The sequence below is a fragment of the Pteropus vampyrus genome, unplaced genomic scaffold (assembly GCF_000151845.1).
Source record: "Pteropus vampyrus isolate Shadow unplaced genomic scaffold, Pvam_2.0 Scaffold105, whole genome shotgun sequence".
Lineage (NCBI taxonomy): Eukaryota > Metazoa > Chordata > Mammalia > Chiroptera > Pteropodidae > Pteropus > Pteropus vampyrus.
This window is the reverse complement of record NW_011888886.1, coordinates 461593-467718: the sequence shown is the minus strand read 5'-3', so window position 1 is coordinate 467718 and position 6126 is coordinate 461593. Positions and strand designations below refer to the sequence as shown.

The 6126-nt window shown below is 41.5% G+C and overlaps 1 non-coding gene across 1 annotated transcript; it reads right to left on the bottom strand.

Moving 5' to 3' along the window:
• Nucleotides 1-939: 939 nt before the first annotated feature.
• Nucleotides 940-1058, bottom strand: LOC111743029. The gene has a single exon (XR_002781567.1). It is a non-coding gene; the product is annotated as a 5S ribosomal RNA (ribosomal RNA).
• Between the last annotated feature and the right edge of the window lie 5068 nt (nucleotides 1059-6126).

Sequence of the window (6126 nt, the reverse complement as noted above, 5' to 3'; positions counted from 1 at the left end):
ATTGAAAGCTTTTTAAATGGAAAATGAAAAAAGCTAAAACAAATGTTAAGCAAGTTTTACTATTCCATATACAATAAGTTATTTTGAAAAACTAGGAGTACTAATATTATTTGTTTAATTTATTAGAGAAGATTATATCTTTTTATAATATATGCTATAATGTACATGTTTTGCAACGTAATGAATAATTTCCCCAAACTTGACTTTAAATACATATATAACAGTTAATCTTCTCCAGGTATCTATATGTACACTTGTTGCTCATTTTATTGGTGGTCATTTCAATTGGTTGCTCATTTAAAATGTATTTCGAATTTTAAATATATAAATGACATAGTAGTATTCATTTCATGCACAAATTTTTATCACTGCCTCTGACTATTTTGGTAGGATAGGTTACTAGAAGCTGGTGAAGCCACTGGGCCAAAGTTAGGAACTGGGTACAGAGTGACCAATCATTTTAAGCAAAGTCTGTACAGTCCGCTCTAACAGGCGAGTTGAAAGCACTCTTCCCACGTCACATGCTCCTGTTCCCACGTCACGTGCTCCTATTCCCGTGTGACATGCTCCTATTCCCGTGTCACACGCTCCTATTCCCATGTCACATGCTCCTACTGCCGACACGTCTCCAAACATACTTCTAACTTCTAGCGAGAACAGCTTCCTATTGCTTTAACTCACAAAGATTTTTGCCATTTTGGAGCCCTACTGTCTAAAAGAGTAGCCACTAGCCACATAACTTAAATTTAAACTAACTAAAGTTTAAAAATACAAATTCAGTTCGTTGGCTGCATGAGCCACATTTCAAGTGCTCAAAAGTCACATCATACTGGACAGCCCGGAATGTTGCAAACTTTTCTGCTGCTAGAGAGGCTGGACTTAATATTTTCCTATATTAATTAGTTATTATTATCCATTTTCTTTCTTTTTTTTTTTAAACACCCACAGCACCTGGTCTTCGTAGGTGGTCTCCCATTTAAGTACTAACCAGGCCCAACCCTGCTTAGCTTCCGAGATCAGACGGGATCGGGTTTGTTCAGGGTGGCGTGGCCGTAGACTTGTTATATCCATTTTCAATTGCAAATATAGGCTTAGACACATCACTCAAATTTCTTCAAAAAATAAAAGTAAATTCCAGAGTGTTTTAGCATGTGATTTTAAGCAGTGTCTGTCTGTCTATCTGTCTCTGCCTAACTCACACCACTCACCTCTTTTACCTTAAATCTTTTCTCCATTTTCTGCCATCCTCCGCATTTGGTGGCAAAGACCACAGCTTGTGGTTTACCACATGCTCGTAGTTACTTCTCCCATTGCAGATTTGATTTGACTTCTTTTAATGACATAAATTAATTAAAGAACAACTTTAAAGGTTTTTTTCAATGCTTATATCAATTTTCCCATCCAGAACATAGTAACGCCCTATTTATTCATGTTTTTTTTATATAGAGCACTGAATTGTTTTTGTTTGTTTATTGGTTTTCATATATTTTATACATAAGTATTGCAAAATTTATGCCTAGACACTTCATATTTCTACTATTTTTGATGTAATCATTTTTAAAAATTTTCTCTTGTGAAAGGCTATTGCTAGTTTATAAGAACATTTTTGAATTTTCTGCATCTATTTTTTATGTGGTTATTTTGCCTAATTTATTGGGCCTTATGGTTTTTTTAGTTGATTCTCTTGGAATATTTAAGGTATAATCTAAGCATCATCTTTGAATAATATTTTAGTATAATTTGGCATCGCTAAATATATCGGTATATCTAAGTATAATCTTGGAATTATTTATAAATGGACTGTTTTTCATTTTTATTTCAAATATTTCTGATTGTATTTATTTTTTCTTTTGTTCAATCACCGGAGCATTTTGTTATGAAATCAGCTGCCAGTCTTATGGGAGCTCCCTTGTAGGTAACTAATTGCTTCCCTCTTGCTGCTTTTAAGATCCTCTCTTCGTCTTTAACCTTTGGCATTTTAATTATGATGTTTTGGTGTGGGCCTCTTTGGGTTCATCTTGTTTTGGACTCTGAGCTACCTGCAGTTGTATGTCTATTTCCTTTGCCAGGTTAAGGAAGTTTTCCACCATTATTTCTTTAAATAGGTTTTCAATTCCTTGTTCTCTGTCTTCTCCTTCTGGTACCCCTTCTGGTACTCCTTCTGGTAACGAAGCAAATGTTACTTTTATTGGTGTCCCAGAGGCCCCTTAAACTATCCTCATTTTTTTTTTTGAATTCTTTTTTCTTGTTACTGTTCAGATAGGTTTTTTCCACCACCTTATCTTTGAAATTGCTGATTCGATCCTCTGCTTCATCTGCTCTGCTGTCGATTTCCTCTAACGCAGTCTTCTTTTGAGTTGTCGTATTCTTCATTTCCGACTGGTTCCCTTTTACGTTTTCCACATCCATTTTTATGTTTTCTGTCTCTTTGTTAAAGTGCTCACTGAGTTCATCTACTCTTCCCCTCAGTTCATTGAGCCTTCTCATTACCAGTGTGTTGCACTTTGCATCCAGTAGATTGCTTGTCTCCATTTTGTTGAGTTCTTTTTCTGGAACTTTGTTCTGTTCTTTCATGTGGGACATGTGTCTTTGTCTCCCCAATTTGGCTGCCTCCCTGTGTTTGTTTCCATGTATTAGGTAGGACTGCTATGTCTCCTGGTTTTAGTTGAGTGACCTTATGTAGTCAGTGTCCTGTGAGGCCCAGTGGTGCAGTCTCCCTGGTTGCCTGGGATGGGTGCTGCAGATGTGTCCCTTGTGTGGGTTTCGTGTGCCCTCCTGTCGTTTTTGAGCCTTGGTGGCTATTTGCACGTTAATGAGAGGGACTGACCCTCAGGCAGACTGGTTGTGAGGACTGGCTGGTGACTACAGTGGAGGGCTGTTGCACAGGGCTGACCCTATGGAGCAGGATTTACTTTAGCTGGGCTCTAGTGCCCGCCCAGTCTGCCCTTCAGCTGTGTTCTCCTCAGATACAGTCCTGGGTGGTACTCTGCCTCCAGCTCTGGTCAAAGCTGACCTACTGGGCATGCTGGCCCAAGGGCCCCTTAGGAAGGACACAGCCACAGGCCAGTTCAGCTGCAGCCTGTGCACTTCTGGGGCCACCTGGCAAGAGTCACCAAGCAATCTGCAGATGGCTGCCACTTGTGTTGGGCTTGGAAGTGCCTAGAAGAGGCCAAGCTGTGAACTAAAGCCAGCTGGCACTACTACTGGAATTGGTGCTGCTTAGTAAGAGGTATGGTGCTCACTGAGGCCAGATGCTGCTTGTTTGGGTTTTGTGAACCTTTAAGAGATTTTAGGAAAGTCTGAGGCATGGGCAAAGACAGCCCATTTGTATGGAAAAGCTACTGGAGGCGGCTTGGGTAGGTCTCCATGTTGCAAGGGGTGGGGTCTCAGGGAATCACCTGAGTGGGGCTACCTGTGTTATCCAGATTGATGGAGATTCACATATGGTGGCCGCCTGCATCTGCAAGTGGGGCGGGGGAGGGCTCAACAGAGAAACATTGGCCTCTGTCAGTACCTCTGTTTGGGAGAAAGCTACCCCTCAGCCCTTGCCCTATAGCCACAGAACTCAGGCCCTATGTGTCTTCAAGCAGCTGCCCCAGAGCTGGAGCTCAGAGCGAGAGAATCGTCACCAAGTAAATCTGCGCAAGCTCTTTAAGGGGGATACCTGGGATCCCAGCCACGCTCCATCTTACTCAGCCACAATCTCCACTGGTTTTCATAGGCAGAAGTTGTGGGGACTTCTCTTTCCAGCACTGGAACCCTGGGCTGTGGAGTCCAGGGTGGAGTTGGGCCCCCTTGTTCCTCCTGGAACCTCTACGGCTGAGATATCCATCCCTATTTTTAACCGCCACATGCAGGTATGTGACCAGACCATTCCATGTCTCTGCCCCTCCTACCAGTCTCAGGGTGGCCTCTTATTATGTCCCTGGTTGTAGGACTTTTGTTCAGCCAGCTCGCAGGTGACTCCTGGTGATGGTTGTTCTGTAATTTAGTTGTGATTTTGATGTTATCTTGAGAGGAGGTGAGCACACTATCTGCCTACTATGCCATCTTGACCAGAAGTCCCTCTAATACCTTTATTTTCATGTGTCAGTTTTGCTTTCATTGTTCATTATTTCAAAAGACTGAGTCTTGACATTTCTTATCCATTTTGTCACTTTTTATATTTTGATTATTTTAATTTACTTTTAGTTCAATATTTTTTCTTTCCTTGGAATTGTCTTTATTTTTAAAATTTCTTGAAATCAATGTCTAATTTATATCGATTGCTATTCTTTTATAAGTAGACTATTTTAAGAGATGCATTTAATTTTGGGTATAACATTGGCAGAACCACCAATGTTATGATACACTTTCTTTTCTTTCTTTTTCTTTCTTTCTCTCACTCTTTCTCTTTTTACTTGACATGTTTATGTCCCTTTTGCTTTTAGTATATCCGTATTTCATAGAGTACATGATGTGTATAAGCTACCTTTTCCTGGTTTGCGGATATCCTTGGGGTAAGATACGTGGGTGCTGCCGGCTTCTGTTTTTCATACCTGATCCCGAGTTGAGATTGGGTACAACTATCATGTAGTGTTGTTTTTCCACCTTGAGTTTGAATCTTCCAATGGGTTTGCTTCTCTGACTGTGTAGACAGTTTAAAGCAGTCTTCAGTATTTTGCGGGGGAAGGGGCTGAGTTTTATAGGAAAGTCAACTCAAGTTACAGGAGCTCTCCCTGCCACTGCCTAGTTTCTGAAGTTTTAAAAAGAATTTCTCAGAGAGCCAACATCCCAAAATATAAAGTTCTATACATGCCATTTTGCTTTTTCCAATTTTGTAGCCTGGGAGTCTATGAATTGGAATAGATTTGAGGAGAAATGAGCAAGCTTGTGGCTCTAGGTTGTTCGCGACCACATCCAATGAGCAACAGAATTTGGGTCTGTGTTTATTATTATTTATTTATTTTTATTTGCTTGGTTATATCTTGGCTCATTTTATAGTTGACACATGTCCTGGGATCCCTGAGAAGGAGCCGATCCAAAAGTCTTTTTCTACGGTTTTTGGAGCATAGAAAGTTAGACAATTAATGCAAGAATATATTCCTCACTACGCACACACGATAGAAAGTATAGTTAGGAATACTGCCTCTACTTGGGTCTATTGTCCACTTTTATCTTCAATGTCCTGTGCTGGGAGATTGCACTTTAATATATCTTCATTTAATGCATTTTAACGAGATGGCAGAAACATCATCTACCATCCTAAAGTCTTCTTTACTTTGTTAAGTAACATAGAATAAATAGAAACATATCGATTGGAAGCATCTGCTTCGTCAGTACGCAGTTTGTGTCAGTCCGGCAGACGACCTCTGAAGGCAGGGTCAGAGAGCGCGAGGCATGGACATCACTGTCTTTTTTCACGGCATCTAAATTCAATGTATTTCAAAGTCCTAAATCCTCACCAGCAGTTTAATTTGACTGAGGCAGATGGTGAAAGTCGAGCAGCCCTGGGCCTTGGGCTGTGCTCCTGCTTTCGTTTATTCGACAAATATTTACTGTGTTCCGGGCCGCGTATTCATACTGAGAATAAGATGGTGAAAATGACACGTGGCTTCTGCTCTTCGAGGGTTTGCGTTTTAGTGACGAGACCAAGGAAACAAAACAATGTGGCGACGACTTGCGTAAAGAACGATCGATTAGACAAGAGCGCCGGCAAGTGCCATGAAGCACAATGAATCCAAACAAGGAGCCAGATTTTTCAAAAAACGAGCAGGATGATGAGGCGGTTAGGGAAGCCCTCGTCAAGGAAGTGATATTTAAATTGAGAGCCAGACCGTGAGAAGCGGAAGTAGCTAAGTGGACGGCGGACAGGAGCCGCTAAAGGCATAGGAAACAGCATTTATAAAGACCCGGAGGAAGGAAATAAAAGACAGCTCGGTAGATTTGAGGACCAGAAAGCTAACCGGTGTAGCTGGAGAGCCGAGCAGATGGGAAGGTGGCTCAGGATGGAGTTGTGAGGCCGGGCCGGGCGTGGCAGGCCGCGGTAAGGAGAGGAAGCTCTGGAAGGATGTAAGCGGGGTAGCACCTTGCTCTTACCGATCGCGTGAACACATTACTTTTACTGCTGTCTGGAGAATGAATCAG